The sequence below is a fragment of the Mobula birostris genome, chromosome 5, assembly GCF_030028105.1.
Source record: "Mobula birostris isolate sMobBir1 chromosome 5, sMobBir1.hap1, whole genome shotgun sequence".
Taxonomy (NCBI): domain Eukaryota; kingdom Metazoa; phylum Chordata; class Chondrichthyes; order Myliobatiformes; family Myliobatidae; genus Mobula; species Mobula birostris.
This window is the reverse complement of record NC_092374.1, coordinates 191,789,910-191,816,137: the sequence shown is the minus strand read 5'-3', so window position 1 is coordinate 191,816,137 and position 26,228 is coordinate 191,789,910. Positions and strand designations below refer to the sequence as shown.

General features: G+C 48.3%; 1 protein-coding gene across 1 annotated transcript in view; it reads right to left on the bottom strand.

Annotated features, from left to right (window-relative positions):
- LOC140198171 (gamma-aminobutyric acid type B receptor subunit 1-like) overlaps window positions 1-25,248 on the bottom strand; it is a 289,471-nt gene extending 264,223 nt beyond the window's left edge. Inside the window, exon 1 of the mRNA XM_072259164.1 lies at window positions 24,871-25,248. The gene's annotated coding sequence lies outside the window, so the exon portion shown is untranslated. The remainder of the gene's footprint in view (window positions 1-24,870) is intronic.
- Between the last annotated feature and the right edge of the window lie 980 nt (window positions 25,249-26,228).

Below are 26,228 nucleotides of genomic sequence, written 5' to 3'. Positions count from 1 at the left end.
CAGTCTGGTACTAAAACCCGGCTGTCCGTGGTGGGACAGCTCATCACTGAACTATCAGGCCGAGAGAGTACACGTATGTGTGTGTGAGAGGGTGTGTGTGTGTGTCTGAGAGTGTGTGTGTGTGTCTGTGTGTGTGAGAGAGTGTGTGTGTCTGTGTCTGTGAGTGTGTGTGTGTGTGTCTGTGTGTGTGTGTGAGAGTGTGTGTGTGTGAGAGAGAGTGTGTGTCTGTGTGTGTGAGAGAGTGTGTGTCTGTGTGTGAGAGAAAGAGTGTGTGTGTCTGTCTGTGTGTCTATGTGTGTGTGAGTGTGTGTGTCTGTGTGTGTGAGAGAGAGTGTGTGTCTGTGTGTGTGAGTGTGTGTGTGTCTGTCTCTCTGTGTGTGTGAGAGAGAGTGTGTGTCTGTGTGTGTGAGAGAGAGAGTGTCTGTGTGTGTGTGTGAGAGAGAGTGCGTGTGTCTGTATGTGTGTGAGAGAGTGTGTGTCTGTGTGTGTGAGTGTGTGTGTGTCTGTCTCTGTGTGTGTGTGAGAGTGTGTGTCTGTGTGTGTGAGAGAGTGTGTCTGTGTGTGTGTGTGTGTGAGAGAGAGTGCGTGTGTCTGTATGTGTGTGAGAGAGTGTGTGTCTGTGTGTGTGAGAGAGAGTGTGTGTCTGTGTCTCTGTGTGTGTGAGAGTGTGAGTGTGTGTCTGTCTGTGTGTGTGTGTGAGAGTGTGAGTGTGTGTCTGTCTGTGTGTGTGTGAGAGAGAGAGAATGTGTGTGTGTCTGTGTGTGTGAGAGAGTGTGTGTGTGTGAGAGAGAGTGTGAGAGAGAGTGTGTGTGTGTGTGAGAGAGAGTGTGTGTGTGTGTGAGAGAGAGAGTGTGTGTGTGTGTGTGAGAGAGAGAGTGTGTGTGTGAGAGAGAGAATGTGTGTGTGTGAGAGAGAGAGTGTGTGGGTGTGGGCTAGTGTGGGTGAGAGAGAGAGCAAGAGAGACAGAGAGAGTGGGTGACAGAGAGAAAGAGTGTGGGTGAGTGAGAGTGTGGGTAAGAGAGAAAGAGTGTGGTGTGTGAGAGACAGAGTATGGGTGAGAGAGAGAGGCAGAGTGATTGAGAGGTTGAGAGAGAATGTGTGGGACAGACAGAGTTGGTGAGAGAGAAGGAGTGGGTAAGAAGGAGTGTGGGTGAGAGAGAGATTGGGTGAGAGAGTGGGAGTGTGTTTGTGAGAGAGAAAGATAGGGTGATACAGAGAGTGGAAGAGAGAGTGAGTGAGTGAAAGAGTGCGGGTAAGAAAGAATGGGAGAGAGAGTGTGGGTGAGAGAATGAGAGAGGGAGTGAGAGAGCATGTTCCTATGTGCTTCAAGGCCGCCACCATCATCCCCATGCCAATGAAGTCTTCAGTGTCCTGCCTCAACGAGTACTGTCCCCTCGCACTCACATCCATCATCGTGAAGTGTTTCGAGAGGCTCGTCGTGAGGCACATCAAGACCCTGCTGCCTTCTTCACTGGACCCCCTGCAGTTCGCGTATCGTCTCAACCGTTCAACAGATGACGCCATTGCCATCACCCTCCACCTGGACAAAAAAGACACGTACATTCGAATGCTGTTCATACACCTCAGCATTCAACACAATCGTTCCTCAGAAACGGGTTGGAAAGCTGAGCCTACTGGGCCTGAACACCTCCCTCTGCAACTGGATCCTAGACTTCCTGACTGGGAGACCTCAGTCAGTCCGGATTGGAAGCAGCATCTCCAACACCATCACACTGAGCACGGGGGCCCCCCAGGGCTGTGTGTTCAGTCCACTGCTGTTCACTCTGCTGACCCACAACTGTGCAACAATACACAGCTCGAACCACATCATCAAGTTCGCCGATGACACGACCGTGGTGGGTCTCATCAGCAAGAACGATGAGTCAACATACAGAGAGGAGGTGCAGTAGCTAACGGACTGGTGCACAGCCAACAACCTGTCTCTGAATGTAAACAAAAGAGATGGTTGTTGACTTCAGGAGGACACGGAGCGATCACTCTCCGCTGAACATTGACGACTCTTCCATAGAGATTGTTAAGAGCATCAAATTTCTTGGTGTTCACCTGGCAGAGAATCTCACCTGGTCCCTCAATACCAGCTCCATAGCAAAGAAAGCCCAGCGGTGTCTCTACTTTCTGCAAAGGCTGAGAAAAGTCCATCTCCCACCCCCCATCCTCACCGCATTCTACAGAGGTTGTATTGAGAGTATCCTGAGCAGCTGCATCACTGCCTGGTTCGGAAATTTCACCACCTCGGATCGCAAGACCATGCAGCAGATAGTGAGGTCAGCTGAGAAGATCATCAGGGTCTCTCTTCCCACCAATACAGACATTTACACCACACACCGCATCCGCGAAGCAAACTGCATTATGAAGGACCCCACGCACCCCTCATACAAACTCTTCTCCCTCCTGCCATCTGGCAAAAGGCACCAAAGCATTCAGGCTCCCATGACCAGACTATGTATCAGTTTCTTCCCCCAAACCATCAGACTCAATACCCAAAGCCTGGACTGACACCAACCTACTGCCCTCTACTGTGCCTATTGTCTTGTTTATTATTTATGGTAATGCCTGCACTGTTTTGTGCACTTTATGCATTCCTGGATAGGTCTGTAGTCTAGTGTAATTTCTGTGTTGTTTTACGTAGTTCAGTGTAGTTTTTGTATTGTTTCATGCAACACCATTGTCCTGAAAAATGTTGTCTCATTTTTACTGTGTACTGTACCAGCAGTTACGGTCGAAATGACAATAAAAAGTGACTTGACTTGATTTGACTTGACCTGACTATGGAATATAGCATATGGATCAGCAGCTAGGTGTCTTATAAGGAAACTGGATGTGATTCAGGCTCAGGCTTTGAGAGTGTGCAGTGGGGCTTTTAAAACATCACCAGTATCAGCCCTACAGGTAGAAATGGGAGTAATGCCTTTGGAACTAAGAAGGATGCAATTGATGACAAACTACTGGGCTAATTTGCAGGGACACAGTGATTTTCACCCTGCAAAAGGAGTATTGCAGGAGTGCTGGGAAAATGGGAGGTTTCAGAGGGATAACTTTAGTCGGGTAGGGAATGATATTGCTGAAGAATGTGGAGTGTTTGATCCAAGGATAAGTCCTTCAATAGATTATCCGGTTGTAGCTCCATGGAAGCTTGTACAGCCTGACATAGACTGGCATTTGTTAGAGGTAAAAAGGAAAGGAAAATATAAAACTGATTTGGTAAGTGCATTTAACTGTCATGTGATGGAAAAGAATAGTGATTATACTCAGATTCATACGGATGGTGCTAAGGAACCTGAAACAGGAGTGACAGGGTTTGGGGTGGCTATACCAGCAAAAGAAATTGGAATCAGCAGAAGAACATCTAATAAATTAGGGGTGTATACAGTGGAGATGCTGGCGGTGTTGGTTGCGTTGTGATGGGTGGAGAAAGCTAGACAAGTCAAAGTGTTGATATGCTCAGATTCATCCTCAGTTCTAGCAAGTTTAAGGTCTTTTCACTTAAACAGTCGGCAAGATGTACTTTATGAAGTCCTTCAGTCAGTCACAAGAATTGCAAATCAGGGAGATCAGGTAAAATTTCTATGGGTTCCAGCATATGTAGGGGTTAAGGGGAATGAGAGGGTGGATGAGTTGGCAAAGAGGGTGTTAAAGAAAGAAAATATAGAAATGCACATTAGTGTCAGTAAAGCAGAGGTTAAGTGTGTAATCCTGGAGAAAATCAACCAAATGTGGCAAGAAAGATGGGACAGGGAGGGGAAAGGGAGGCATTTATATCAAATACAAAAGAGTGTTGCAGTTACTAGGGTAGGTAATGGAAACAGAAGAGAGGAAACTGTGTGGACTAGGTTAAGGCTGGGGCATTATGCATTAAACAAAATGTCGAAAATGATAGGGAAACACCAGACAGGATTGTGTGAGGAATGTCAGGAAGAGGAGTCAGTAGAACATGTAGTTCTGAGTTGCAGGAAGTATGGGATACAGAGACAGATGATGATAATCAACCTAAGGGAATTGGGAGTGCAGGAATTCACATTAAAAGGGTTGCTGGGCATGGGTAAGAGAGCACAGGTTAGGGTATTTTTAGCTTTCTTAAGGGGTGCAGGGTTTTTTTAGTAGGATATGATGGATAAGCAAGAATAGAGTACTAGAATGGCCAAAGATGGGAGGATAAAGTGTAGGTTAGGGTATGTGTGTGTGTGTGTGTGATTGGGTGAAGGGATTTAGAATGTGAGTCTATTGCACACTCCGGAACAGAAGGTGGCAGTAATGCACCATTAAGCTGGGTGCCAACCACCGTAAAACAAGACGGAGAAGAAGCGGAAGAAGACTTAACGACTTGACTTGAGAGAGAGTGTGAGAGAGAGGCAGAGTGATTGAGAGGTTGAGAGAGAATGTGTGGGACAGACAGAGTTGGTGAGAGAGGAGTGGGTAAGAGGGAGTGTAGGTGAGAGAGGGAGAGTGTGGGTGAGAGAGGAAGAGTGTGTGAGAGAGAGATTGAGAGAGAGCATGTGAGGGGAGAGAAGGTGTGTGGGAGAGAGGGAGTCTGTTGGAGAGAGTGTGAGACAGAATGTGGGTGAGAGAGACTGTGTGGGAGAGAGAATGGGTGAGATAGAGTGGGTGTGGGGGGGAGAGAGAGAGAGTGTGGGTGAGAGAGAGAGTAAGGGTGAGAAAGAGTGTGGGAAAGAGAGCAAGTGTGGGAGAGAGGGAGAGTGTCATTTAGATTAGTTACTGATTATTTTACTTACTTGGGTGTTAAAATTACTAAGAAGTACAAGGATCTATTTAAAGTTAATTTTTTACCCTTAATTGATCATGTTAAACAAATGTTTACTAAATGGTCCCCATTATTCTGATCTTTGATTGGTCAAATTAATACTATTAAGATGATTATTTTACCTAAATTTTTGTATCTATTTCAGGCAGTATCAATTTTCATCCCTAAATCTGTTTTTGATATTATTCTAAAATTTCTTCGTATATATGGCAGAATAGAAATCCCAGGTTAAGTAAGAAATATTTACAGAAATCAAAAAAAGATGATGGTTTGGCTTTGCCGAATCTTAGATTTTGCTACTGGGCAATCAACATTCGATATTTAACATTTTGGACACAACAATTGGATGAAACTCAGTGTCCACGATGGATGAACCTCGAGCGGGAGTCTGTACAGTGTTTTTTGTTGGTTTCTATTCTAGGAGCTGCGCTTCCCTTTGCACTTGCTAAATTGAATAAACAAATGATAAATCCAATAATTAAACATACAATACAAATATGGTTTCAATTTCATAAATTCTTTGGACTGAACAAATATATCCTGCCAAGTTCTATTATATCTAATTTTTTCTTTCAACCATCTAGAATTGCTCAAGCTTTTCTTTTATGGAAAACAAAGGGAATAACATGTTTTTGTAATTTATTCATGGATGATTGTTTCATGTCTTTTGAACAGTTGTCTAATAAATATAATTTGCCTAGATCACACTTTTTCAGATACTTACAGATTAGAAACTTTTTGAATGCTACTTTATCTTCCTTTCCAGTATGTGAGAGGGACAGTGAGAGAGAGGAAGGGACTGTGGGTGAGAGAGAGAGATTGCGAGAGAGAGAGTGTGGGAGAGGGGGTGAGTGAGAGAGACAGGGTGTGGGTGAGACTGAGTGTGACAGTGTGTGAGAGTGGGATAGTGTGTTTTGTAGAGTATGGGTGAGAGAGAGTGAGTGTGGGTGAAGGAAAGAAAGTGAGTGTTTGAAGGGGAGGGAGTGTCGGTGAGTGAGGGAGAGAGTGGATGAGGGAGTGTCGGTGAGAGAGGCAAAGAGGGAGAGTGCACGCAGACTTTTTATTCTTGGTTGGATATTGAAGAAGTAGAGGGCGTGTTTTAGGTGAGAGGGAATTGTGATCAGTTTCTTATTGTCACAGGACTGAGATGGAGTGAGAAGGTTTTCCTGCATATTCAGTCTGATCACATTATTAGTTACACAGCACATTGTGTTAATTCAAGGTAAAAAAGTAACAATTGAGAAAAGCAGTCGAAACGGCTACAGAAATGGTGTTGTGAGGCAACCAATAAGCACAAGATGGTAACGGGGTTGTCTGACAGGCCAAGGGTCCACCTTGTTGTACAAGATGATGTTCAAGAGCCTGACATTAATCCGATAAAGGCTCTCCCTGAACCCGGTGCTACGTGCTTTCTGCCCGATGGCAGGGAGGAGAAGAGAGATTGTCGGGGATGCGTGGGGTCTTTGATTTTGCTGGCTACTTTACAGAGGCAGCGAGAAGTGCAGACCGAGTCCGGCGGAGGGGAAGCTGGTTTCCGTGACCTGCTGAGCTGGGCCCACGACTCCCTGCAGCTCCCTGCGGTCACGGGCCGAGCAGTTGCCACCCCAAGCCGTGATGCATCCACAAGAGTTGGCAAGAGCCGACGGGGACTCGCCGGATTTGTTTAGCCTCCTGAGGAAGTTGCTGTGAATGGAATCTGAGGGAAAATGATTTCACCCAGAAGCTGGTCAGTTTATGGAACAAGCTGCAGAGGAAGTGCTTGGGCAGAGCACACGAACAGCATTTAAAAGACGGGTATCCAGGTGGAAATGTTTAGAGGGATATGGGCCAGACGCGGACGAAGGGGATGACACAGCATTGCAGCGTTTAGCACAACACCAACAATCTCTGACTGGGGTTGAAGTCCAGCCGCTGTCTGCGTTCTCCCTGTGACCACACAGGTTTCCTCGGGTGCTCTGGTTTCCTCCCACATAAAGGTTAGAGTTCATGACTGTCGGCATGCTGTCAGGGCGACACCGACGATCTGCCCCCTGCACCTTGGCCATTGGCGTAAGACGACGCAATTCACTGTTCAATGATAAATAAGGCTAATCTCTACTTTCTTCGGCATATATCGGTGGCGGGAACCAGCTAGGCCAGAGGGCCTGTTCCCGTGCGGTACAAATCTGTGACTCTCTGACAGTGATGAAGATTAAATTTTGTTTGAAAAGGAGAAATGTGGCGTTGCCATGGCGATTCTATTTTTCCCTCTGGTTTGACCGTTGCTGAAGAAGTACGAGCGGTGATGATGGCAGTTCAGATGAACAGTACAAGGTGTTCTGAAAGCAGAAGATAGCCGCCTGACCCGAGCTCTGGCTGCGAGAGGCAGTCAACTCCGAGCTGCCCCAGTGTGAAGGTGAGTGATGGGTTCCGGTGTGTGTGGGGAATGCAAGGAGAAGTAAAGGGGTTCAGTGCACATGGGAGCTTGATGGTGACAAGAACACAGGGCAATAGGAGCAGGAGGAGGCCACTCAGCCCCTCTAACCTGACCCACCTTCCACTGTGGCTGACTGGCCCCAGGCCTCAATTTCGGTCTCTCCACAGGCCTCGTCCTCGGTATCTCCACAGCTCTCAACACCGCCCCCCCCCCCAACAATCCTGACATAAGAACATAAGAAACAGGAGCAGGAGTAGGCCATCTGGCTTATCGAGCATGCTCCGCCATTCAATAAGATCATGGCTGATCTGACCATAGACTCATCTCCACATACCTGCCTTTTCTCCACAACCCTTAATTCCTCTACTATCTAAAAAAATCTCCAACCTGAAAAACAACACCTTATATTCCGTTTGGGTAGCCTCCAACTTGATGACATGAACATCGACTTCTCTAACTTCCAGTAATGCCTCCCCCCTTCACCATTTCCCATCCTCTTGTCCGTCTCTCATGTTATCTCCTTGCCCACCCATTGCCTCTCTCTGGTGACCCTCCTCTCCCCCCATTCTTTCTTCCATGACCTTCCGTCTCTTCCACCAATCAACTTCCCAGCTCTTTGCTTCATCCCTCCCCCTCCAGGTTTCACCTATCGCCTGGCGTTTCTCTCTCCTCTTCCCCCCACCTTTCAAATCTACTCCTCAGCTTTTCCTCTCCAGTCCTGCCCAAGGGTTTCAGCCTGAAATGTCGACTGTACTCTTTTCCATAGATGCTGCCTGGCCTGCTGAGTTCCTCCAGCATTTTTTGTGTGTTGCTCAGATTTCCAGCATCTGCAGATTTTCTCTTACTGTATATGCAAAAATCTATCCAACCCCTTTTAAATATATTTACTGAGACAGCCTCCACTGCTTCATTAGGCAGAGAGTTCCACAGATTCACCGCTCTCTGGGAAAAGCAGATCCTCCTCATCTTCGTTCTAAACCTACTCATTTGAATCTTAAGGTCATGTCCCCTCGTTCCTTCAAACAATACTTAGTGAGCAGTTCCCCAGCATACTCCAGACAGTCACCTTCTTCTGTTCAAAGGAATTCTTACTTATTGTACTTTTAAATAATTGAATTGAATTGACTTCGTTTCTTGCATCCTTCACATACATGATCAGTAAAAATCTTTATGTTACGTCTCTGTCTAAATGTGCAATGTGTAATCATAGTAACTTATAATAAATAGTATGTACAACAGGACAGTCAACCTAGCATAGAAATACAATTGTGTCAGCATGAATTAATTAGTCTGATGGCCTGGTGGAAGAAGCTGTCCCGGAGCAAGAAACTCTCTGTTTTAACAGAAAATCCCCTCATTTGAGGCTCTTTACTCATGAGATTATCTCAACATATACCCCTGTTAAATCCTCTTAGAATATTGCATGCACCAATAAGATTATCCCACGTTCACTTAAACTTATTTTAAGCTGTAGAGAATTGTAAATTTAGTTGGCTCCATCTTAGGTACTAGCATACAAAGTACCCAGGACATCATCAGGGAGTGGTGTCTCAGAAAGGCAGCGTCCATCATTAAGGACCTCCAGCACCCAGGCCATGCCCTTTTCTCACTGTTACCATCAGGTAGGAGATACAGAAGCCTGAAGGCACACACTCAGCGACTCAGGAACAGCTTCTTCCCCTCTGCCATCCGATTCCTAAATGAACATTGAACCCTTGGACACTACCTCACTTTATAATATATATTATTTCTGTTTTTGAACAATTTTTAATTCATTCAATATACGTATACTGTAATTGATTTAGTTATTTATTATTATTTTGTTTTTTCCTTCTGTATTATATATTGCATTGAACTGCTGCTGTTAAGTTAACAAATTTCATGACACATGTCAGTGATAATAAACCTGATTCTGATTCTGACATTTAATAAGATTTAGAGGGGCAACATTTTCACCCAGGAGATGATCAGTATATGGAACAACCTGCCAGAGGAAGTGGTTGAGACAACACTTAAAAGGTATTTGGACAGGTATGTGGATAGGAAAGGATTTGAGGGATGCAGACCAAACATGGGCAAGTGGGACTAGCTTAAATGGGAATCTTGGTCAGCAGAGACCAGCTGGGCCGAAGGGCCTGTTTCTGTGCTCTTACCACTGTTTCCCGTTGTGGCGATGAGGTTCAAAATTAGAGCGTCAGATGGTTGTCGAGAGGGAGAGAAGAATTGCTTCTGGACACTAGGGCCGATGTGTGGAGCCCTGAGGCTGCGAGGTTTAACCCTCTCTGCAAGGAACACCCGCGCCTCCCGTTAACATGGGCGCCAAAAGGTGCGGGATGGCACATGGTGTAACTAGTTGCAGCATGCATCTGTGCCGGGGGAGGGGCTTAGAAAATACCAGGGAAGGTAGGAACGGTCCACCTCGGGGGACAGAGAGGCCAGGGGAATTTCCACCATGGAGGGGTCAAGGGATGGGAAACTGGCCGACTACTATGATAATCCCCACAAAACAAGGGCGGTGGTAATGTAGTGGTCAGCATAACGCTCTAACAGCGCCAGCAACCCGGGTTGTACGGGTTGCCACCTGTACGGGGTTAACACGTTCTCCCCACGACCGCCTGGGATTTTCCCCAGGTTCCCCAGTTTCCTCCCACCTTCCAAAGACGTGCAGATTAATTGGTCACACTTGTGTAATTGAGTGGTGCAGTTTCATTGGGCCGGCAGGCCCTGTTACTGGTCTGTATCTCTGAAAAAATATATTAAATTCAACAAATCCCTGAATAGCAATTTACTAGTCGTTGGGCCGAGGCTCCGAGTTTTATTTTTTCTTTATTGGTTTGGAGAGTTTGCATGGGAAGTCCCAAAATTAAAAGGATGCTCATGTGAGTAATTCCTCGCCTTAACATTCCACACCACTTAATTGAAAATTAATCTACCACTTCAGCAGTCTCTCAAAGCTCGCGGGGTCTTGGAGAGGCGGCTGTTTGAACACAAGACAACGGGAGTGGGGTTAGGCCACTCTAACCTGTCCCGGCATTCGGTGTGATTGTGACTGTTCTGCCCCCTCCCACCCAGGTCTCAGGTCCCCTTCTGTATCAGTTCTCCACACCCCTCAAGTCCATTAACATTAAATTTTTTAATGCCGCAACAACCCTCCAGGATAGAAGATTCCGGGGCCTTTAATCTGACACTTCTAAGAAGGGGAGAGGGTCAATAGCAGAGTGACAAAACTCACTGTGGAGGATTTAGGGGTTCTGCAGCCCCGTAAACCGCAGGACAACTTTCTCACCAGGAAGCACAAAGTGGTCTTGGCAGCGGGTAGAGCTGCTGTCTCACAGCCCCAGATCCTGGGTTCGATCCTGACCTCCAGCCCTGTCTCTGTGTGTGCAGTTTCCCCTCGGGCTCTCCGATCTCCTCCCACGTCCCAGAGACGTGCGGGTTGGCGGGTTACTTGACCCTAGCTGCTGAACTGCCCCCAGGTGCGGATGTGAGATGGTAGAACTGAGGGGAGGGGGATGAAAAGAAAGGGAGTGAAGAAGGACTGATGTAAATGGGTGGTTTGACGGTCAGCACGGTTTCAGTGGGTCAAAGGGCCTGTCCCTGTTCTGGTATGTCTGCACTTCGTAAGGATTCGGGGACATTTTCTGCAGGTGGACAGCATTCTGACCGAGAGCTCCATAGCCTCCAATGCACAGGGTCAAAAGGGTCAACCAGCTCCTTCACGAGCACAACCCTCCCACCCTCAAAAGGAGATGCCTCAAAAGAAGGTCAGATCCATCATGAAGCACTCTCACCATCCAGGACATGTGCTGTTCTCACCTCTGCCGTCAGGGAGGAGGTACAGGAACCTGGAGACCCACACTCAACATTTTCCGGACAGATTCTTCCCCTCTGCCACCAGATTGCTGAATGGTCCGTGAGCCCACCATTCACCTTTCAGATTCTCTATCTTTATTCACTCATTCGTTCTTACTGTAACGAAAGATTGTTTTTAGGGTTTGCACTGTACTGCGGTTCATGTTCTTGGGATTATTTGCTTGCTTTTTTTCATTGTTTGCACGATTAGTTCTTTCCTTTTCACCCATTGAATTGGTGGCTGTGTGTTGGGGGTGCGGTTTGTGTGAATTTTGTGTTTCTTGGCTTTGTGGCTGCCTGCAAGAAGTCGAATCTCGGGGTTGTATGCGGTATACTTCGATAGTAAAGTTACTTTGAACCTTGCTGTCACAAATAAACATATTTCTTGACATATATTGGTGATAATAAACCTGATTTGATCCTGGTTTATTGCCCAGCTTCAACTAACCCCTGATCTGCAGCAGGGCATTTATTGCCCTTTGAACCATTCGGGGGCTGTTCAGGAGAAGGAGGTTAATCTGGGCCAACTTTGGGAGGTCAGATGTGAGGCGGACGTACCACGGCAGGTCTGCTAACAACACTGCCACACAACTGGAGACGGTGTACGGCATGCTTGCCTTCATTGGTTGGGGCACTGAGTACGAGAGCCAAGAAGGCAAAAGACACAAAATGCCGGAGGGACTCAGAAGATCAGGCAGCATTAACACAGAGGCAGTCAGGTGTTGCTGGAAAATCAGCTCCTTCCCTTTCTCCCAGGGTCCATTGCCCTCCCCTGTCAGATTCCCGCTACTGCAGCCCTTTCCCTCTTCCACCTACCTCCTCCCAGCTTCCCACCTCACCTCCCCTTCCCCCCCACCTGATTCCACCTCCCCCCCCCACCATCCCTCTCACCTGGTTCCACCTATCACTTCCCCCTCCCCACCATCATCCCCCTCACCTGATTCCACCTATCACTTTCCAACTTCACCCCCACCTTCCCCCTCACCTGATTCCACCTCCCCTCCCCCCAGCCTTCCCCCTCACCTGGTTCCACCTATCACCTCCCCCCGCCCCCACCCACCTTCCCCCTCACCTGGTCCACCTTTCACCTCCCCCTCCCCTCCCACCTTCCCCCTCACCTGATTCCACCTATCACTTTCCAACTTCACCCCCACCTTCCCCCTCACCTGATTCCACCTCCCCTCCCCCCAGCCTTCCCCCTCACCTGGTTCCACCTATCACCTCCCCTCTCCCTCCGCCCCCACCCACCTTCCCCCTCACCTGGTTCCACCTATCACCTCCCAACTTCTCACCTCCCCCTCCCCCCTACCTTTCCTCGCACCTGGTTTTACCTGTCACCTGTCAGTTTGTCCTCCTTCCCCTACCCCCACCTTCTCATTCTGGCTTTCCAGTCCTGGGGAAGGGTCTCGGCCGGAAACGTCGGCTGTGTATTCCCCTCCGTAGATGCTGCCTGTCCTGGTGAGCTCCCCCAGCGCTTTGTGGGCCCTGCTGTGGACGATCGGCAACTGAGTGAAAGACTCACTCATCAGCGATCATCCATTTGCTTTTAACATTGGATCTTCTCCCCTGTCTGCGTGGATTTCCTCCGGGTGCTCTGGTTTCCTCCCACATGTCAGAGACCGTACGGTTAGGGTGAGGGTTGGAGACGTGGGCCTGCGATGTTGGTGCCAGGAGTGTGGGCTGCACCCAGCACAATCCCCCGATGCAAGGCAACACCTTTCATTGTATATGTCGATATAGACGTGACAAACAAATATAACCTTTTTAAAAGAAATGTGCTGGTCTCCCAACGCAAGGAGCTGTCTGTAAGGGAGAGTTGCCGAATGGCACACTCCAGGCAGGAGTACGAGCTGAGCAACACACTGACGTACTGAGCAAAGGCTCTGTGGGGTCCAGTGTCTGGCCGCGGTCTGACACAGCGTCTGGCCGCGGACTGTCCCAGCGTCTGGCCGCGGACTGTCCCAGCGTCTGGCCGCGGACTGTCCCAGCGTCTGGCCGCGGACTGTCCCAGCGTCTGGCCGCGGACTGTCCCAGCGTCTGGCCGCGGACTGACCCAGCGTCTGGCCGCGGACTGTCCCAGCGTCTGGCCGCGGACAGACCCAGCGTCTGGCTACAGACTGTCCCAGCGTCTGGCCGTTACTAGACCCTGAGGAATACAAGGCTCTCACACGCTTCACGGGTGCATTGATCTAGGAGAAAATAGAAGAGGCCTTGATGCGTTGTGAAGAGATGAGTTGACTGGATGATATAATGAATGTGGAGAGAGATGGCTCCCAACTGTATTCACTGCACGTATTGCAAATAAAATATATTTTAAGAGGTAAAAGCAGTTGCTTGATTGCATCAGCTGTGACACAGCTGAGGATCTCCCAAGGCCACTGCAGAGGGTATTGAGAAATGAGCTCTGCTTCGATCACACAGCTTCCAGAATATCAAACTTCAGCCCATAGTTCATACCAACTTACTTACACTAGTATGTAGAACATGACACCACAGTACAGGCCTTTGGCCCACTGTGTTGTGCTGACCTCTTATTGCAGCTTTACAGAACTCTGGTTAGGCCATATCTGGAGTATTCTGGTTGCCCCAATATAGGAAGGATGTTGAGGCTTTGGAGAGGGTGCAGAAGAGGTTTACCAGGACCAGGACTGGTTTAGAGGGCAAGTGCTATCACCAGAGATTGAATTAACTTGGGTTGCTTTCTCTGGAGCGTCAGAGGCTGAGGAGAGATCTGATAGCAGGAGGAGAGGTAGCAGCGCGCCACGCGTGCGCAGCCCTCCGGTGCAAATGATATCATATCCGTTAAATAAGGGCCGTGGACAATTCTGATTTGATGGAGACAGACGTGAAAGCACAGAGGAACATCTGGAGAAAATTCTGAAACGCAAGTTTGCTGCTGTTGTTACTACGCGATCGAGAATCTTCCAGAGGGAAGGCCTCAAAATCCCTGACTTTGCCTGCTGTTGGCGACCGAGATTGAGGTCAAATCGTTCATATAGAGATGGCGCTCGGTACTCGGTGTCGGAGAGCTGATCAGAGACTTGAAGTTTTCGGACAACTCAGAGTCGGGACTGTGGTCGGGCATGGCAGGGAGTGTTTTTCTTCCTTCTCCTGTCTGCATGAGATGTGGGACATTTGAGAGACTTTGAACTTTTTACTGTGCTCATGGACTGTTCTTCATCATGTTATGGTATTTTTGCACTGTTGTAACTATATGTTATAATTATGTGGTTTTGTTAGTTTTTTCAGTCTGGGTCTGTCCTGTGTTTTGGGATATCACACCAGAGGAAATATTGTATCATTTCTTAATGCATGCATTACTAAATGACAATAAAAGAGACTACGTGTCTTCATAATCATAGAAGTTATAAGATTATGAGAGACATAGACAGTGTGGACAGGGAGGATCTGTCTCCCAGGGTTGAAGTGTCTAATACCAGAGGGTATGCATTGAAAGTGAGAGGGGACAGGTTCAAACGGGATAGAAACATAGCAGCATAGAAAACCTACAGCACAATTCAGGCCCTTCAGCCCACAATGCTGTGCCGAACATGTACTTACTTTAGAAATTACCTAGGGTTACCCATAGCCCTCTATTTTTCTAAGCTTACTTACCAAGCAGTGAAGTAAGACTCACTGGTCAACAATTTCCTGGGCTATCTCTACTCCTTTTCTTGAATAATGGAACAACATCTGCAAACCTCCAATCCTCCAGAACTTCTCCTGTCCCCATTGATGATGCAAAGATCATCGCCAGAGGCTCAGTAATCTATTTCCTCACCTCCCACAGTAGCCTGGGGTATATCTCATCCTGTCCCAGTGACTTATCCAACTTGATGCTTTCCAAAAGCTCCAGCACATCCTTGTCCTTAATATCTACATGCTCAAGCTTTTCAGTCCACTGCAAGTCCCTTTCTGCAGTGAATACTGAAGAAAAGTATTTATTAAGAACCTCTGCTATCTCCTCCAGTTCCATTCACACATTCCCACTGTCACACTGATTGATCCTATTCTCTCACACCTTATCCTCTTGCTCTTCACAAACTTGTAGAATACCTTGGGGATTTCCTTAATCCTGCTCACCAAGGCCTTCTCATGGCCCCTTCTGGCTCTCCAAATTTTTTCTTAAGCTCCTTCCTGCTAGCCTTATAATCTTCTAGATCTTTATCATTACCTAGTTTTTTGAACCTTTCATAAAGTTGTTCTTTTCTTCTTGACTAGATTTTGAACTGCCTTTGTACACCACAGTTCCTGTACCCTACCATCATTTCCATGTCTCATTGGAACGTACCTATACAGAACATCCCCTGAACATTTGCCACATTTCTCTGAAAACACCCATTCCCAATTTATGCTTCCAAGTTCCTGCCTGATAGCCTTATATTTCCCCTTACTCCAATTAAAGGCTTTCCTAGTTTTCTGTTCCTATCTCTCTCCAATGCTATGGTAAAGGAGATAGAATTATGATCACTATCTCCAAAATAATCTCCCACTGAGAGACCTGACACCTGAGCAGGTTCATTTCCCAATACCAGATCAAATACAGCCTCTCCTCTTGTGGGCTTATCTACATACGATGTCAGGAAGCATTCCTGAACACACCTAACAAACTCCACCCTATCTAAAGCCCTCACTCTAGGGAGATGCCAATCAATATTGGGGAAATTAAAATCCCCCATCACGACAACCCCGTTATTACTACATCATTCCAGAATCTGTCTCCCTATCTGCTCCTCGATGTCCCTGTTACTTTTGGGTGGTCAATAAAAAACACCCCGTAGAGTTATTGACCCCTTCCTGTTTCTAACCTCCATCCACAGAGATTCAGCAGACAATCCCTGCATGACGTCCACCTTTTCTGCAGCCATGACGCTATCTCTGATCAACAGTGCCACGCCCCACCTCTTTTGCCTCCCTCCCTGTCCTTTCTGAAACATCTAAATCCTGGCACTCAAAGTAACTATTCCTGTCCCTGCATCACCCAAGTCTCTGTAATGGCCACAACATCATAGCTCCAAGTACTGATCCACGCTCTCAGCTCATTCACTTTGTTCATGATACTCCTTGCATTAAAATAGACACATCTCAAGCCATTAGTCTGAGTGCGTCACTTCTCTATCACCTGCCTTTCCTCCCTCTCGCACTGTCTCCAAACTTTCTCTATTTGTGAGTAAACTGCCCCTTCGTCCGTCACTTCAGTTTGGTTCCCACCCCACAGCAATTCTAGTTTAAACTCTCCCCAGTAGCCTTAGCAAACTAGGATATTGGTTCGTCTCGGATTCAGTGCAACCTGTCCTTTTTGTACAGGTCACTCCTGACCCAAAAGAAGTCCCAATGATCCAGAAATCTGAATCCCTGCCCCCTGCTCCAATCCCTCAGCCATGCATTTATCTTCCACCTCACTCTATTCCTATCCTCACTGTCACGTGGCACAGGCGGTAATCCCGAGATTACTACCTTTGAAGTCCTGCTTCTCAACTTCTTTCCGAACTCCCTGCAGTCTGTTTTCAGGACCTCCTCCCTTTTCCTACCTATGTCGTTGGTACCAATATATACCACTACCTCTGGCTGTTCTCCTTCCCACTTCAGGATATCGAGGACGCAATCAGAAACATCCCGAACCCTGGCACCTGGGAGGCAAACTACCATCCGTGTTTCTTTCCTGCGTCCACAGGATCTCCTGCCTGACCCCCTAACTATAGAGTCCCCTATCACTGCTGCCATCCTCTTCCTTTCCCTACCCTTCTAAGCCACAGGCCAGACTCTGTGCCAGAGGTGTGACCACTGTTGCTTCCCCCAGGTAGGCCGCCCCCCACCCCCAACAGTACTCAGACAGGAGTACTTATTGTTAAGAGGGACTCTCTAGTGAGGGGTAAGTTTTTTTACTCAGATAGTGGTGGATGCCTGTAATGCACTGCCTGGTATGGTGGTAGAGGCAACTATATTAGAGGCTTTTAAGAGACATTTAGATAGGCGCATGAGGAAGATGGAGGGATATGGACATTGTGCAGGTAGGAGGGATTGGTGTTTGGGTGTATTTGAATTGCTTTTTAGCCGGTCGGGCACAACATTGTGGGCCGAATGGCCTGTTCCTGAGCTGTATCATTCTATGTATTTGAAGTTCAATCCCTCCTACATAACTCCCCAGTTTTCAATCATCTGTGTGCCTATCTAAGAGTTTCTTAAATGTCCCTAATGTATCTGCCTCTCCCACCACCCCTGACGTGACATTCCACACACACATCACTCTCAGAATCAGGTGTAATATCACCAGCATAGGTCAGGAAATTTGTTGTAAAGAACTCGCTTCTGACATTCTCCTCTAAAGTTTCCTCCAATCAGTATGGCCCTTGTATTAGCCATTCCTTGCTGGGAAAACGTCTCAGACTGACCACTCGATCTATGCCTCTTAACACTTTGTACACCTCTATCATCACCTCTTATCCTCCTTTGCCCCAAAGAGAACAGCCCAAGCTCACTCAGTCTACAGGATCTAATTCAGGCGTAATTACAAACCTGACCAAACTAGTCCCTTCCATTTCCATAATCTCTATATCCCCCCCTTTCTCTATACATTCATCTGCTTATTTAATTGCCTCTTAAACGCCTCTAGTGTATCTGCTTCCACCAGCACACCTGACAATGCCTTCCAGCACTCACCACTCTGTGTAAAATAAAGTTGCCTCACACATCTCTGAACCTACCCCCTCTCACCTTAAATATAAACCCTCAAGTATTAGACATCACGACCCTCGGAAACACACACTCTGGGTCTGTCGTAATCTTATAAGCCTCTATCTTCAGGTCTTCTCTCAGCCTCCGCCCCTCCAGATAAAACAACCCAAGTTTATTTATAAACACAAGAGATCCTGCAGATGCTAATAATCATGAGAGACGCACACAAGGGGTCTCGGCCTGAAACGTTGACTGGTCATTTCCCTCCGCAGATGCTGCCTGACCTACTGAGTTCCTCCAGTACTTTGTGGGTACCACGCGTTTGTCCAGTCTCTCCTATAGGCCAGGCAGCATCCTGGTAAATCTTTTTTGCACCCTTTCCAAAGCCTCCTATAATCCAGAGAGCAGAATTGAATGCAAAACCCCCTATATGGCTTAAGTAGAGTTTTATAAAGCTGCAGCATAATTTCTTAACTCGTGAATTCTATTCCCCAACTTAGCATGCCATGTTTTCGAGTTCAAGTTTATTGTCATTCAACCTTGCACGTGTATACAGCTAAATGAAACCGTGTTCCTCTCAGGTCAAGGTGCACAGCACTGTGCATATCGTCACACACTGTGTTATTTATCATCTTAATATCCCACGTTATTTATCCTCCTAGAATTATTATCATGTGCCTTCTTTATCGCCCTATCAACCTGTGCAGCCAGTTACCATTCAGAGAGCTGTGGATTTGCAGCCCAAGATCCCTCTGCTCATCAACACTGGACTGTCCCTTTGCATTTGATTGCCGGTGGCGTGACAGCTCACCTTTGCCCGGGTTAAACTCCATCTGCCGCTTCTCTGCCCATGTCTGCAACTGACCTACAGTGTATCCCACTGTGGCCTCTGGCAATCTACTGTCTCCACAACACCACCAACCTTCACCAATGACCCACCCATCTACGTCTTCATCCAGGCCATTGATATAAATCACAAACAGCAGGCTCCCAGTACAGGTCTCCGTAGAATACCACTGGGGACCGACCTCCAGCCAGAATCAGTCCCATTGACCACTCCCTCTGTCTTCTCTAGGCAGGCCAATACCAAATCTAAATGGTCGCGTCACTGTGGATCTTAACCTTCTGGGCGACCAGAATTGAACATTGCACTCTATCATCTGTGCTGGGGGAGAGGGCCAACTATTGTTTCCAGTATCTGACCCTTCATCAGAATGGGGAAATTGATTATCCCTGTGTAAAATTCCAGCTGGGAAAGATCCACGCTATACGTCACATCATTTCCTCTCTCTGTCTATCCTTGTTCGTCTATTAACCGGACAAGCACCAAGACCAGTGGTGTTCGCCAGACTTCCTTGGCCTCCACTGATTCACAGACACTCTCAGTTCTCCTTCTCTCTGCGACTTAAAACTCATTTATTAGTTTCACTATTCCAGTTCTGACGATTCATTGACTCTGTTTTCCTCTCTCCACACGTGCTGACAGACTTGATGAGACTCCCAACAACTTTTGATCTATTTCAGATTTCCAGCACCTGGATTTCTTACTTTGCACTGCTAGAATTGGAGTCAGACAGACAGGCCTTTCAGTCCATCGAGTCCATGCTTCACTAATCCCAACACTCCTTATATGTTAACCCTTACATCATTGGGATCATTCTTGAGAACCTCCACTAGACCCTCTCCGAGCCAGCACATCTGTCCTTGGACAGGGGGCTCAGAATTGCTCACAATATTCAACGTGCTGCCTGACCAAAGCCCTGTTTCTGGGTTCTTGTGTGCACTCACTCATCATTCTGTTTAACAGTTTGCACACACTTGCTCACTTCTACTGAGACACACACACACACACACACACACACACACACAGTTTGATTCGGGTGCCTCTGGACACTAAGAGGCTGGGAACTGAGGAACAGCCTCTCAAACGCTTCACGGGCGTACTGATTAAATCAGAAATGGGAAATGCATAAGTGCATTGATTAGATGGTCCGGGAATGAAGAGACAGATGTTCACCAATTGCATTTACTGGGTATCATGAATAAAATATAATTATGAAATAGTGAAAAGACAGGAGGAGACGCACTTTGAGACAGGTTGTCAACGTCACAGAGCATCACGGGATACATGCCCATTGTGACCACCCAGCCAACCCAATTTCCTGCAATCGGCCCATATCCCTCCAGTCCCTCCGTCTACCTGTGCAAGTGTTTCTGCAGTGGTACGATTCTCCCTGGCTCAGTCACCTCCTCTGGCAGCTCGTCCTGGACGTGTGGGTTGGTAGGTGAATTAACCGCTGTAAATTGCCCCTGGAGAGTGAGAGTGAGAGTGTGTGAGCGGTGGGGAAATCAAAAGGGCAGGCAACAGACAGCAGATTACAGGGAACTAGAAATGGGATGCTTCTATCTGTTTTCTCACGATCGACATTGGGAGCAACTCATTCAGCCCAGCGAGTCGATGCCTGGTCTCTGAGAAACCCTATCAATCACATTGTTCGTTCCCGGTAACCTGCTCTCCTTTGCATGCCCCTTTGATCTCCCCACCACCCACCCACCCACCCACTCACAATTTACAGGCACCTGCCAACCCACACATCCGGGATGTGGGATGAAGCCGGAGACGATTCCACCCACAGGCAGCGCCGGAGGTCAGGATCGAACCCGGGTCTCCGTGTCCACCTGCTGTACCACTTTAACCCTGAGGTCAACAAGGCCTTCAGCCAACAAAGTCCATTCCATCCGCTCACTACTCATTTACACTAATTCTACGTGAATCCATTCTTCTATCCTCCCCATCAACTCTCAGCATTGCTACCCACTTTGCCGTTGTGTGGCATTTACCATAAGATATAGGAGCAGAATTAGGCCATTTGGCCCATCAGGTCTACTCCATCATTTCATTGTAGCTGATTCATTTCCCTCTCAGCCCCAATCTCCTGCCTTCCGCCCATATCCCTTCATGCCCTGTCCAGTCAAAAACCTATCAACCTCTGCCTTAAAAATACATAAAGACTTGGCCTCCACAGCAACATATTCCACACCTTTTAGCCATTCTCTAGCTAAAGAGATTCCTTCTCATTCATTCTAAATGGATGTCCCTCTATTCCAAGGCAGTGCCCTCTGGTCCTAGCCTCCCCCACTATAGGAAACATCCTCTCCACATCGGCTCTATCTTGACTGTTCAACACTCGATAGGTTTCAATGAGTTTCCCCCTCGTTCGTCTGAGTTCCAGTGAGTACAGGCCCAGATCCATCAACTGGCCCTCGTTTGGTGACCCTTTCATTCCCGGACTCATTCTCGCGACCCCCTTGTGAATCCTCTCCAACGTCGGCACATACTTTCTTAGGTCAGAAACTGGCGGCTCATCGAGATGGGGGCAGGAGCAGCCCCTCCGCCCTGCAGAGCCACCACAGATTCCACCACCCCACACACATCAGGGTTACTTCACAGCGGCAAGCTAACCCACTGACCGAGGAAATCAGAGCAGACGGTTTAAAGATTAAAGATTAGATCACTGTTATTTATCACAGGTATCTCGAAATATTGAAACATGCATCCTTCCGGTAAAAAAAATTTCCCTACCCCTCTTCCTCTATTCCCCACTCTGATCTTTTACCTCTTCTCACCTGCCTATTACTTCCCCCTGGGTCCCCTCCTCCTTCCCTTTCTCCCATGGTCCACTCTCCTCTCCTATCAGATTAATTCTCCTCTGGCCCTTTGACCTTTCCCACCCACCTATCACCATCAGCTGGCCTTCTTCCCCTCCCCCAACCTTTCTATTCTGTCGCCTCCCCCTCCCTTTTCATTCCCGAACTGCTTATTCATTCCTGTGGATGCTGTCTGACCTGCAATGTCCCTGCAGCAATTTTGTGTGTGTTGCTTTGGATTTCCCAGCATCTGCAGACTTCCTGTGTTGGCGAAGTTCGTCATTTGCATCAATGGCCAACACAGTCCAAACATGTGGTGGGGGCAGCCCGCAGGGGTCACTGTCAATGTGGCATGCCCACAACTTGCCAACCGCACCTCGTACATCTTCGGAATTGTGGGGGGACCCATGCTGTCACAGGGAGAACATCCAGACTCCTGACAGCAGGAAATGAACCCGTGTCATTGGCGCTGTAGTGCGTTACACTCACCGCTACACTAGAGGGGGAAGAGTTAACAGGGACCTTTTTTTAATTTTTGCATGTAGGGTGGTGGGTAGATGGTACGAGCTGCCTGAGGAATATTTCCCACCATTGAGAACATCTACCATAAACGCTGCCTGGGCAGGGCGAAAAGCATTATCAGGGATGCATCTCACCCTAACCATGGACTTTTTACTCTTCTCTATTCCAGTAAGCACTACAGGAGCCTCCGCTCCCGCACCAGCAGGCACAGGAAGAGCTTCTTCCCTGAGGCTGTGACCCTGCCGAACCTCACATCACAGCGCTAAGCAGTATTGCACCCATATTGTACTGTCTTAGTACTTTTATATTTGTGTGCTGTAGCACTTTTCTTATTTGCAGTTATTTTGTAAATAACACTACTCTTTGCATTTCTGGTTAGATGCTAACTGCATTTGTATCTGTACTCGGCACAATGACAATAAAGTTGAATCTAATCTAATTTAAAAGGCGGGTGTTCAGCTACATGGATAAAAAGGGGTTGAGAGGGATACGGGCCAAATTTGGAAGGTCATGGGCCATGTTGTGGCTTTCCTTCTGATTCAGACAAATGAGCAAAGTTAACTCCCGGACCCGTAGGGCTCCAGGATGTGGGAGGGAACTGGGTCATCTGGGGGAAACCCACGCAGTCACAGGGAGAACGTGCAAACTCCACATGGAGACCGTGCTGGCAGCTTGGGTCGGACCCGGGTCTCTGGCTCGGCAAGACAGAAGCTCTGTCTGCTGACCCACCACCCCGCCACACACTCGGAACCCGCCCAGGAGGGTTTCAAAGTGGAACTCCCTGGGGGTGGGGGAAGTGTGACCCTGTGCTTTGGAGAGTCCTCGCTCCAGATGGAGTACTCTGGGGTGAGACAGCTGCTGCCATCACACTTGGGGTGTTGCTCCCAGACCTCAGCGACTCCGCCTCAGTACCTTCGGGTCTGGATCACCCATAAGACCGGACATTGGAGCAGAACTAGGCCGCTGGGTCTGTCAGGCCTGCTCCACCATTATCCCTGATGTATTATCCCTCTCAACTCCATTCTCCTGCCCCTTGACGCCCTGATTAACCAAGAACCTATCAACCTCCGTTTTAAAGAATACCCAACGACCTGGCCTCCACAGCCGCCCGTGGTGATGGATTCCACCGATTTACCGCCCTCTCGCCGAAGAAGTCCCACCACATCAGCCAGGACTTAGCCACCCTCCACGAGGAGGAGAGTCAGGTCATTCGGCCCGTGAAACCCGATCTACATGGACACATCTGACATTTTATCTCTATGGCACGTTACTGCGCCGGCCACACGCCTCTCAGAAAGCCAGGCTTCCCCACTTCAAAGCAATGGTGTCAACATTGACTAGCGGTTCACTTAAAACCCGAGCGTAGTTGTAAACCGGGCGGAGATGCACAGGGTGACGGATGATTCAGTAATTACAATTCTGCCCCTCAAATCCATCAAAGCCACCAGACCCCCGCAGCAGATTCCAGTCACTGACTGACTCTAACCATTGCGGCGACCACAGCTCTTTGATCAGATCCCAGCCAGCAATTCACTCGCCGAAATCTAACAGTGAAGTGTGATTTTAGGGAATATCACAATTATACTCCAATCCAAGTTTTTTCAATATTCATTCCCCCGAGCCCCTGGATTCGATCACAGCCTGTATATTCAGTCCTTAACTGTATATTCAGTCCCAGGGATCTGAGATTCTGCAGACAAACCCCCTGAATCCCTGGATTAGATCCAAATCTGTAACTCACTCCCAGGGATCTGATATTCTACACATAAACCTCCTGAACCCTTGGATTAGATCCCAGTCTGTAATTTACTCCCCGGGATATGAGATTCAATATTCCAATCCCCGAATCCCTGGACTGGCTTCAAATCTGTAACTCACTCCCGGGGATCTGAGATTCTGGACATAAACCTCCTGAACCCTTGGATTAGATCCCAGTCTGTAATTTTCTCCCCGGGATATGGGATTCAATATTCCAATCCCCGAATCCCTGGACTGGCTTCAAGTCTGTAACTCACTCCCGGGGATCTGAGATTCTGGACATAAACCCCCTGAACCGCCGAATTAGATCCCAGCCACTCCCAGGGATCTGAGATTAGATCCCAATCTGTAACTCACTCCCGGGGATCCTGGATTCGATACGAGCCAGTAACTCACCCCCCACCCTGTCATCCTGTGCGTGTACCGGTCCGTGACGATCTGACAGACGCCCTGATGTTTTATTTTGCCTTTCTCCCCGGTCGGGTGTTCGAATCTCTCAGCAACAAACCCCCAGCGACATGTGTTAGCCGGCTTGATAACATTTATATAAAATACACGCTGAGTTAGTGCTGAAGCGGCCAAGGCAGCCCAGTGGTGGGGGTTATTGTGTGAATAATTCTGGAGAGTTCGGATCCAGGTCAGGGTGATAAGAACTCGCTCGGAAACCACTTGAGAGTTTTTTTTAAACAAAACATTTAATTCTCCGCCTGTTTTCTAACCATTTACACCGGCGCCCCGAGGGTTAACCGCGGAAAGGTGTGAATCTCTAAAGATGAGGAAAATATGAACGAACCTGCAAAAAAAAAATCCGGAGCAAGAACCATCCGCCCCTTGTCTCCATCCTTTATTACACACGGCTGCCGGCTCCCGGTGCGCACACACACACACACACACACACACACACTCACTCACACACTCACACACACACTCACACACACACACACTCACACACACACACACACACTCACACACACACTCACACACACACACTCACACCCACCACGCTAGGCTGCTTCCTAACCCGCCCAGAACGCGGCGAGTATAAACATCGCCCGAAATCTCTATGGAGAACACCATTACTCTGTAAAACACATACACGGGGGGGATAGTTGCAGGCAGTCGGCTTGTGCACAGAACGGATTTCTGCTTTGCAAAGTATAAAATTCAAGACAAAATGATAAATGGGAGCGGGGACTGGGCGGGTGTCGTCAGTACTCACCGGGGTTGGTTGGCGGTATCCTGTCGCTTGCCGCGGCGTTGATGGGCCAGGCTCCTTCCTGACAGCGAGGAGGCCGGTTCGAACTGCACCGGGGGTCAATGGAATTGGGAAGGGGACTTACGGGGAGGGGTGGTGGGAGAGAAGGATGGATGAGATGCGAATGAATCCGATGTTCTCCCCCTCCCTTGTCGGATGGTTGCGGAGTCCACGATCCGGGGACAGGCGGTCCTCTTGTGAGATTTCACAGCGGGAGGGAGGTAGAAGCGAGCAGGTCCCCCTCTGAAGTCGGGGTGCGAAGAGGGCGAGAGTCCGGGACGGAAGCCTTCAATTCTCACATTCCCGGCGTAAAGCATCCGATTCAACGATAACCCTCTCTCCGTACCCGCCCCAAAACACACACACACCAAAATAAAAATCCCGGAATCTTTCACACACCCCGCTTTGGTTTTGACAGCTGGGTCCCCCTCGGTTTGGGGGTGGGGGGTGGAGAGTGTGTCGAGATTGTCAAGGAGGGTAGAAAGGAGAGCGGGTCAGTTTTAGGAACCGTCCTGTCAGTCTCAGCCAGCCGTGGGGTGGGCGTTTCTGAAGGAAATGTCTCCCTTCCCTCCCGCACCTCTGCTGTTATGTTTAATAATATATAAACATAAAGTCTATATATTATCCCTCGCTACTGCCGGATTTAAAATTCACTGGCCGATACTATCAGACGGGGTACCCGGCTTCTCCAACCAACTGTTCATACTTCTGCCGGGAGGAGAAGTGATATTTTTCTTTTTTTTTCGCTTCTCCCTCCCTCTCCCTCTCTCTTCCCTCACTCCTTCTCTCGTTCTCTCTTTCCCTTCCCTCCTTCCTTTTCTTCCCCTCTTTCCACACACCCCTCTCTCCCTCTCCGCTCCCGCCCGCTCTCGGAGCCCGCAAATGAACGCAGAGCCGCCAGATCTTAATTGCTTGCAGGAGAAATCTCCGCTCGACGTGTACACCTGGATTCCGCAATTGTTCGTTTGGTGGAAGGTGCCGGATGAGCGCGTCTCTAATCCTCTTTGCGGAGATAAATCCAAAATTTGCCTCCTCGGTTGCAATAGGTCATCCCCGAATCCGTTCTCCCTTTTAAAATTAATTTCACATTAAAAAGCTGACTGGCTTGATTTTGTTTCAGAGCTGGGTATTTATGATGGATTGATCGAGGTTGTGAGGTGTTTCACTGGGCCAGGCAAGTGGGAAAGAGTCAATCAATCAAATGCATGGCCCCTGCGCTGTCGGGTCCTAGCGCTCTCCAGGTTACACCCCGCGGGTCGCTAATAATGCTATTTGTACTTCGACTGTCTACATCAATCGCCGCCGGGTCCTAGTGCTCACCT